Source organism: Aethalodelphis obliquidens, unplaced genomic scaffold (assembly GCF_003676395.1).
Source record: "Aethalodelphis obliquidens isolate GAN/ISIS:26980383/991018 unplaced genomic scaffold, ASM367639v1 scaffold1, whole genome shotgun sequence".
In the NCBI taxonomy this organism is placed as follows: domain Eukaryota; kingdom Metazoa; phylum Chordata; class Mammalia; order Artiodactyla; family Delphinidae; genus Aethalodelphis; species Aethalodelphis obliquidens.
The window spans coordinates 33,941,709-33,952,237 of NW_020837945.1; the positions used below are offsets into that span (position 1 = coordinate 33,941,709).

At 39.3% G+C, this 10,529-nt stretch overlaps 1 pseudogene; it reads left to right on the plus strand.

Moving 5' to 3' along the window:
* The first annotated feature begins 2,730 nt into the window (after positions 1–2,730).
* LOC113617976 (ankyrin repeat domain-containing protein 6 pseudogene) lies at positions 2,731–4,405 on the plus strand (annotated as a pseudogene).
* The last annotated feature ends 6,124 nt before the right edge of the window (positions 4,406–10,529 follow it).

The window sequence follows — 10,529 nt, forward strand, 5'->3', positions numbered from 1 at the left end:
TAAAACAGTGCATAAAATTTTAATATCTACAAAACATGACACTTCTTTAATTCTCTAGACAGTCCTACATTCGACAATGTTAACGTAATTTAGGAGCCAAACCACCCCATCACAATTCTTTCTATGTGTTTAGGGGAGCCTGCAATAAATATGAAAAATATCGCTATCACACTATATGTAAAAAATGTGTTCCAAGATATCAGAGTGACTCAAACTCTTAGTGAATACAAACAGGTGAACTGGTTTCACCAATAGGTGAAACTGTAGTTTGCTTATGTGTATAATATGAGCTGAATAATAATGTAAGTATGATGATCCATCTCATACATTATCAATAGTTGAATGATGCCGAGGAGTTAGACAAGGGCCATTTACAAATAAAATACTAAACTTAACGGTTTATTAGTTAATTTCAAAAGGGACTATTCACAGGACTTAGAAGTTAAATATTTGGTATTTTATGAATTCTAATTCTTCATAACCATTTTTCTTTGCAATTTTTTACTTTTCACTTATTATAAAAATGATAGCAATTCCTAAACATGAATCAAATAGTCTTGACCATGAGACTGAGCTCCAGGCTTCAGTTTTCATGTTTGTGGTAGTCAGCCCAGAATTTTAAGTATGCAGTCTCTTTCACCAATGTAATCTATTGAGTGTAATAAAATCTAAAAGTCATTATTTTACTCCTGCTATGAAGCTCCCACATTTCAAAACTATTAAAATCAAACAATCTTCATCTTGTCAAATAATACCAAAATGTGTGGAGCAAAGTGGTGTCAAATAAGGCAATACAAAGAGAGGAGGATAACAATTGTTCATATACCCATAGTTTTATTCCAACTGGAGACAATAGTGTAGTAGTTTTATTCAAAAGTAAGTTACAATAATAAAACTTCCTTACCAGTTATTATCATTTTCCTTAAAATAATAAAATTGAATATTCACTAATAAATAATTGAAAAGAAATGTGTCCTTCCAGAAAATGTCCCAGCCAAACATTTAAAATTAACCATTATGTAAAGCTACATAATAGCTTTCTGCCTTTTAACTTTACTATGTTTATTCAGCAACGTTCTTCTAGGCAATGTGGCATTTCATTTTTAGGGAACAGCAGGAAGAGTTGTAGGAGTGAAGCCCTATATGTTAATAGAAACTATAAAATAGACCAGAAATAAAAATGCTGCTCAATCGTCCATTCACACCTTTATCCTGAATATGGTCTCTTGATTTAGTCTGTAAATGGATTTTGTAGTGAATGCCAAGGCAAACAAACTACCCTGCCTCAGAAGTTGATTTATTCATGAACAAAACCTAGAGACATGGTCTGGCCCAGTTCAGCCTGGGAAGGAGAGTGCACATCTGGATGGAAGTGGCCTTTGCCTAAGAGCCTGGCATTCAGACGGTGGTCTGACCCTAAATATTATCCCTCCTCTGTCCTCTCTTTTCTGATAAAACTGCTTAGGATTTTAACTTCTCTTTTTTGAGCATTCATAGTTGATAAATAATTATGTTATAGTACTCTTGGGGATGTTTGTGAGCCAAAAGGTAAAGTATAAGGGCTGTTTTGACTTGCACATACCATCACTGACTCCATTTTACAGCTTCCTCTTAGACCTGCAGTCCTACCACTCTCCCCTTTCTGGGTGACTTACTCACAAAGAATGCCCCCAAGCCAGATAAATTTCCAATCAACTTTTACACTTGCCTTCATCTGATATGAAAACAGAAAGAATGTCTTTTGCTGATGAAGATGGTTATTGGTCATGAGTTCCAATTTAGTTCCATTTAGTACCAGACATACTTCTCCCTGGTAGTCAGATTCTATTTTTAGCTTTGGCCTCTTCACAGTCCCCAGCACTCCCTTTGGCAGATGGGCATGTAGCCACAAATGCCTCTGGACCCTTGTCTGCCTGATCCTGCCTGTATGTAAGTTACACACAATAAACTTCATAATTGCATTTTATGGAGTTGCCTGCTTCGTTTTTTAGTCTTAAAGTTACTTCTCAGTTCAAAGGATATTATTCAATATCTCCTCATTATTCAATGCCTTTCAACATTACTCAAATTGCTCTGAAGCCAACTGAATGGGTCTAAATCCTGGCTCCACCTTTTGCCATCAGGTGACATTAAAGAACTTCTCTGTTTTCACATCTGCACTAACTCTTTGAGGCAGAAACTGCACATGAGCTTTGGTCTTTAGATATTAATATAGTTGACATGACCTCAGGTAATTTTATATTTTTCTTATCCTTCTTTCTGCTGAACTTGCAAGAGAATGTGTTTGTTTAGAGGGCTCTTAGAGGATGATTTTCTTTAAAATAGGCCTCAAGTTTAGAAGAGGATCTATAGATTTTTAGACCCCAGATCCCTGAAACACCCCTGAAGCTTCAGGAATAAGCCAAAGAGGCCTGTATATGGATTTGCTGATTGATGAAGAAGTTGACAAGCATTTTTACTCATTTGAAATCACATGTTCATTTAGCACCTCATCTCCCAGAAGCTTATACTCTAATGAGAGCCAGAGACAAAGCAAATATTAGAAAACAATATGATCTTGGAGTCGCGGACATCCTGACTGCAGAGGCCCCAAAGATGGCATACTGATGAAGACACCTTCCAATGATCGCAGAATCTTTACCCGCGGGTACCTGCCTGGACCTGTGGCATCACCTTGAGCCAAAGGAACTTGTCTACCACTTCCCCAAAAACGTTTTTCTCTCCTAATTCATGAGCCAGCAGGATGTGGTCACCAGGCTTTCAGAATGCCTGCTCATAGCTGCGTACAAAGGCCAGGCGGAGAATGTGTTTCAGCTCATTAACAAGCACGCCAAGGTAGCTGTTACCAAGCATGGCTGGACCCCCTGCATCTTGCTGCCAATAAGGGCCATCTTTCTGTGATCCAGATCTTGCCGAAGGCTGGCTGTGACCTCGATGTCCAGGACGATGCTGGAGACACAGCACTTTATATTGCTGCTGCCCTAAATCACAAGAAGGTGGTTAAAATCTTAGTGGAAGCCGGAGCAGATGGGACCATTGTCAATAATGCAGGCCGGACTCCACTGGAGACTGCCTGCTACCACAATAATCCAGAAGTTGCTCTCCTCCTCACTAAAGTGCCCCAGGGAAGTGTCTCAGCAGGAGACACCCATAGCAGTGAACAGGCTGTACCCAGAAAAGAAGAGTCCAGAGATTTCCTGTCCGCCTCCCCAGAGCCCAGAGCAAAGGACAACAGGCAGAAAAAGTCAAGGCCCAATGTGTCAGCGTTTTCTGACTCCACCCCACCAGCACACAAGCAGCCCTGACAGCTGAAGAACTCGCGCACTCACAATGACCCTAAAAAGAGGCCCAGGCATCGCTGTTTACCCCCATCCCCCATGAGTTCAGAGCATACCAGCTCTACATGCTGTACCGGGGCAAGGGCAGCAAAGTGATGCAGGCACCAATAAATGGCTGTCGATGTGAACCCCTGATCAACAAGCTGGAGAATCAGTTGGAGGCAACTGTGGAGGAGATCAAAGCAGAGCTGGTGTTGGTTCAGGATAAGATGAACACGAAGCTGGGGCACATGGAGAATAAGACCCAGCACCAAATGCGGGTTCTGGACCAGCTGATGGTCGAGCGACTCTCAGCAGAGAGGAAGGAGTGCCTGAATCGCCTGTAGCAGCACTCGGACTCAGAGAAGCACGAGGGAGAGAAACGGCAGATGTCCTTGGTGGATGAATTAAAAACTTGGTGCACGTTAAAGATTCAGAATCTGGAGCTGAAGCTTTCTGGAGATTCTGGGGCCTCCAAGACTAAATCCACATCCTCCACTTGCGAGTCCTCCACAGGTGTGGATCAGTCAGTGGGGACTGCAGGTCCAGTAGCAGCCTCTGACAGCTCCCCCCAGGTGGCCATGCCCAAGGAAAAGGCCCTCAGCTCCACAGCCACCCACAGACCCCAGCAGGAGCTGTCTTCCTCGGATTGTACAGGCTCCCGACTGAGGAATGTCAAGGTCCAGACAGCCTCGTTACCCTTGAAAGAGGCAGCCAAATGCAACCCACAGGCTGGGCCCTGTGTTGACAGAGGCACCCAAACCAAGAAGTCTGGGAAAAGTGGGCAGACGAGGCACCTAGGCCAGCACCCAGCACCCAGCACCACCTGCGGGCAGCCGCCACCAGCAGTAGGTGGCAAGCAGACTGCCCCTCACATTCGAGACACCTCCCAAGCGCTGGAGCTCACCCACTATTTCTTTGAGGCTGTTTCCACCCAGATGGAAAAGTGGTATGAAAGGATGATTGAAGAAGCACGAAGCCAAGCCAGTCAGAAAGCCCAGCAAGACAAGGCCATGCTGGAGGAACACATTTAAAGTTTAGAGGAGGGACTTGCTAAACTAAGGACTAAGGTACACAAGGAAAACTAGGGCCTGGGAAGTGGGACGAGAAAGAATTCCTGGGACTTCCCTGCTGGTCCAGTGGTTAAGACTCTGTGCTTCCAATGCAGGGGGCGGGGGTTCGATCCCTGGTCGGGGAACTAAGATCACACATGCCGTGTGGCTAGGGGTGGGAGGCGGTGGCGCCAGGGAAGGATTCCTGAGGATTTCCGGTTCTGCAACTGCAGAAGAGCTATGTCTAAGGTGTCGGGTTTTGTACACAGAGCAGAACTTGCCTTTAAAAAAAATCAGTAATTTCTAAAATGTGCCACACACATGCTTCCTATGCCCTGAAGTTATGAAGACTTCAACAATTAGACTGAAATTAGGGGAAACTTGCTTAGTTTCAGGTTTCATTACAGATTCGAAACCTCAGCCCAAGTTCATCTGAAGTTCAAAAGCTCAGATTAAGCGAGCCGTGCTAAGAAACTGAAGGATGTGTAAGCCTAAATTCTAATATTCAGGATATGAAATAATGTAAATGAAAAGCAAGAAAAATATGAATCCCTGTGAACTCAAATCAAGCAGTCATTCATATCAACATGCTTGCTGTGCCTGGACAGTGTCTTTCTGTAAGAACTGTAACAGACACGCTGAACCCCCTCCCTCAAGTTCATAGTTCCCAAAATGCTGACGTTTTAACCAGGGGAAAACTCACCAAACAAATTTTGAGGAGAAGGATTTTCATGATGGCACAAGATTCAGTATATCTTAAAATGTTTTGAAAAGTCAGAGTGTATTTAAATAATGGGTTAATTGGCTAATAGCACTGGGAATGTTTGTTAATAATGAACTCAAATGAGAAAGGTTCAAATCATTGGATCATGGTTTCTGTATCTTTCAGCCAAAAGAAAGAAATAGTACAATCATTTAATCATAGTGATTTTAAAGTGGATTAATGGAAAAAAACATTCACATAACAATTACCTGAAACTTCTATAACCTAATTCATAGCCAGTTACCTTAGAGTACCTTTCTGAATTTGAGCTTATTGGTCTACATTTTATAAAGAAATAAGACTGTTTCTTGAAAGTATTTCATTTTGAACTGAGTTCTGTTATTGAAGAACCTCGAAAGCTTTCCACTGCTTTGTAGCAACTATATCAAGGTAAATAATGCAATAAATTGACTTGGATTCCCCAGCTTCATGGAGCCCTGTGGATTTTACTCTGCTCTATGGAGTATACAAAGTTGCAAAAGTAACGGTATGTTGACACTTTGGATTAAATTATCTTCCAAGCTTCTTGTTCCTTGTGGCATTATATTCATCTCCTCAAAATTCCATATATGCATAGAAACCTCGATTCTATTTCTATAAACACAGGAACCAAGTAAATGTTGTCTGTAATTTTGAATAAACTTTTGCTCATTAAGCCAAAGAGAAAATATGACTTCTTGACATGGGAACACCCGGAAAAACAAAGTATGCATTTAGTCCCCTTGTGTTCTGCGCATCAAGCTCAGTTGTTTTTGGTTTGTTCTTTTAAATACTGACAATCTATGGATCTAGGCGTTCCTAATAAATGTAGATGCATGTCAATCAAAAAAAAGAAAAAAAAGGAAAAGAAAACAATATGATCTTGCTACAATGGAAGTCTTAGCTGATATTGAAACATATCATAAAGGCCCCCAACGGAATCACGGGCAGTCAGGGAGAAGGGAAGTGCTAGAGTGTGAACAGCTGTTACCTAAGTGGAATGTGAAAAAAAAGGGTATAGTAGGCAGAGAAACGGCATATGCAAAGACAAATGATTTAGCATAGCTGGAAAATTAACTGCAAGATTGAAGATGAAGCTGGAGTGATAGTTATGGAGCAGAAAATTAGAAAGAATCAAGAGTAACTCTATGGTCACATAGTGACCAAGGTGAGAAGTGATGAGGTTACTAAACATGAAGAGAGATGGCTACAGATACTCAGTTACAGAGATCAACATAAGAGAGGCTGTTAGCATGTGATCTGGCATGAAGGGGAGAATCTGGCATGGAAAGTCAAGACTACATATTTTGATATAAAAACAAGAGTTGCCTAAAGTTGCTTTGCTTTCAAAATCTTTATCATGAGCATCCACTCTGGAAAGCTGATAAAACAGGAACTAAGAACTAACTCAGAGACTTAAAAGCCAAAGAGCGTGAAACATCTAAATAGAGGGTTTGCCCAACAAAATGCCTCAGTGTGAATATTGACTACCAGAAAGAAAAAGAAATACTCAAGCTGTAGTATTGGATGTAGGTGGGGTAACGGTAGAAGATAAGTCAGAAGGATACGCATGGATCAGATGTTTTTTGGCCAAGATAATAAGTTGGACAATATCCTTAAAGCAGTCTGAAAGATTTCAGGTTTTAAACAAAGATTAAGTATGATGTCATTTGCCTTAAAAAAAAAAAGATCTTTTTGGAAGCAATGTGCAAGACTTACAGGAGGCATCAAGGCCAGTTTTATGTTTATGTCATGATCCTGGTGAGAATGATCAGAGACTGAGCTAAACCACACAGCACTGATGCATTTCTAGGAATAGTAAAAGGAATTGATTATGTTATAGTAGGACCTTTAGTCTTTTTGAGGTCAATGAGGTCAATGTGCCTCTCTGCCCCAAACTCCACATATGATCACTGTCACTGATATTCAAGTGTGCACATTTGATTTGTAATTTCTATTGTCAAAGGAATGTAAAAATTTGACTGACCTTTGAGTCAAAAGGAAAGATGATCACAGTAGAGGAGAGCATGATTTCAGTGTCCTTGAATACTGGACTGTATTCATGACCAGAATCTTCTAATGCTCACACATTAATGATTTCAGATGTGACTTCTTCGAGGTCCAGGTGAATAAGAATGGGGGTGAGAGCCCCACTGTGTGTGCAGTTCCAGCCCAGTTCTGACCCCTGAAGACTGATGCCAACCCTGTTGATCTGCTGTACTTTGTTAATAGTCATAGATGAAGGGTCTACAATAGGTTTAACTAGCAGTAAATATCAACAAGTGGAACTGAAAGAAGAGTTAGAAGACCAATTCCTCCTGACAACTGCAGCACACAGATTATCTATTAAAGTTATACTATTTCTTATCAAAGGAATAAATACATAAAGATCTAAAATCGACACAAATATTAATTATAATACAAAAGTAGTTCCTTTTCCCTTCTACCTTCCAATTGTGCTTTCAAGAGGATATCACCATTCATTTCTTCAGGTGTTTCATTAAGCATTAATTCTGTGTTTCTAAATAATATGCTTACGTTGTTATTTCATGATTTATCAGTTTTAGAAATATATTTACTTCCTTTTAGAGGATTAAAATTTGCTTCTTTAATTTCCCACTGCCTCCCCATACTTCTGGTTAATTTATTTATTTTGATGAATAAATCACCAAGTTAACTTTTTCACATTAAAAAAAATATTGTTCACTGCAGAGCCAAGCAATTTACAACAATTACATTTTCTTACATGTGCTCCTTTTTACTTTCTTTAAAAAAAAATCAGCTTGTTTTTCTTAGAATAGTTGCTATCAGCAAAGCCATAAATGTATAAGTTCTCTATTGCCCCTTCCCCTTTATATTTCCTTTGTATTCCATTGCCCTTTCCCCTTTATATTTCCTTTCACGAAAAAGCAATAATGGTCACTGGCTAGAAGCACAAATCATGCCTGATATTAAAAAACACTATATTTAAGTATGCTGACTCCCAAATGGAAACAAAACTGAGTTTTCAATAGGCCATTGATATGGTCTTCACAATGTGAGCTGCTTATAGTCTTGGGGTTGATGGCAATACCTTCAAATTTCATGGGCGTGTGCTCATTGCAGCACTTTTGTTTGCTGTGAGATAATTTCCTTCATCAGAATCAATGATGGTGATTAAAGTATGCCAAAGTTTATAGATAGTGGTGAGAGGACAGAAGTAGAATTTTAACTGGAATAAATGTTAATTTCAGTAAGAAAATATCACTGTCCTCTCTACGATGGAAAGTAACTAATTTTTTAACCTACCAACAATGTGGTTGGCTATTCCCCAGGGTCAGGAATCAAACTGATGTTTCAGCATCAGTGTCTGCTCCTGGAAGGTTAAGCAATCCACAGTGGCAAAAGCCAGATCATCCTTGTAGTGGAATTCCATGTGTTGGGTTCATACAGAGCTTGTATTTTTGCTGCTATGTCCACATTGAGCAAACACTAGGTAGATGAGAAATGGGGTTTATTAACATTCACAAAATATGTCATCTTGTCTATATGATTATTCAGAGCCTCCACTTATGTGGATGTCCTTTGTTAAATAGTCATCTGAAACAGATATTTGCATATTTCAGCCCATCCTAGAATATCTATCTACAAACCTCCAGATATCCTTGGAATCACTGTTCCAGGCCTATTGTTTCCACATTTCTACTCATCAACCTAAAACTTTAGCAACATTAGTCTAAATTAATTTAGATAAAACATTAGTCTACTAGTCAGTTTAGAGGAGAAGAAGATATCCAAGCAGCTCCCTGATCTCAGGAGGAGGATGTGAGACATTTGAAGCTGCAGGGCTCTCCATGCACATAAGCATGCCAGGTGGGATTAGCCAAAGCCCATGCTGGACCAGCTGAACTCTGACAATGCATGAGAAATGAATGTTCATTGCTTAACATCACTGAAGCTTCATAGTCATAAATTATCCATCAATTTTGTATTATCAATAGCTAACAGATACAAGGATTTCTGTCAATACCAAAACAATCTGGTACCAACTGAGCTGTTCAGTAGTCTCCCCAGTAAGATTTTCATTATCATTATTCTTCAGGGACACTCCTATTTAGGGCTGTCCTAAATTTGCATCAGCAAATTTCTGATTAGAGCCAGCATGTTGTTTAGAACCAAAAGGAAATTATTTTATCCATAGTCACAAAGAACTTCCTATGAGATCATGCTGTGGATTCAGGAAGAAGAAGCAATGAAACAGGAGTTTGTGTCTTAGGCATGTGTACTATCTGCACCCTAATTTTTACTGGTAGACCCCTGTGTCATTTGGGGTCCTCAATAACTAAGTTTAATTTACTGTCAGTGTCTAGTAATCCTTAAAATGATTGGATGTTTTCTTGTGCAGAGATATTCTCGATAGTGGCTTTATTGCCCCTTGGGGAAGGATAGGAGGAGTAATTACATCACACACTCATGTCAATATTATAGCATCCTTTCTCAAGGAGCCCAGGCTGTCATTCAGAGATACTTGAACAGTCTTAGGTCTGAAATCTAGATAAAAAGACTAGTGACTTGCCATTGTGACAACATAAGTCTGATTTTTGCCCACTAGACCTAGCAGTGTTCCTGTTATAGATCAAGTAATATTTTAATTTTCTACTATGTATTTTATTCCTAGGTACATATTAATCAGACCATGCTGTTAGACTATGAGGATAGAAAGTGTATGGATGCTTTGGGTTGTACGTCAAAGAATGAGAAATAGCCATGGATGCTGAGAATGTGCACTGTCATGCAATGATGCACCATGATATATCTCCCACTCTCTGTGGTTCTGTGTGTGGATTTAAACATACACAAACACAAATATATCCAAACACAGAGATATGTTTTATGGATTAACAAAGCTCTTAATAACATTTTTATCCTACCTCAATTTCTGTGCCCTTTCACCTTTGTAATCTGGCATTAAATGGTTGTAATGGTCCTGAAAATGGTTATGATTTATCAGTAAGTTGGAATCTTGGAAATATAACCCATTTATCAAAATTTCATCATATCATTTTGGCTGGAATGTAATTATTTCATATAAGTTATACTTGTGTACTCTTAAAGCACATTTCTGTTTACTTCAGCTAGGAGTAAAGTTTTTCAATGATACTTTATTCAATCAGAGTTTTACAAAAATTTTTAAAAAGACACTGTAGTACTGGAAATGTTTTTTTTTAATTGTAAATATTAAAATTGTAAATATGTTACAATATAACAATTGTAAATATGTTTTTTAGTTACTTTGTTTTGGTAAACAATTTCTCCTTCCTTCCTCCCTCCCTCTCTCTCTCTCTCTTTCTTTCTTCCTCCCTCCCTTTCTTTCTCTCTTTTTCTTTCTTTCTTTCTTTCTTTCTTTCTTTCTTTCTTTCTTTCTTTCTTTCTTTCTTT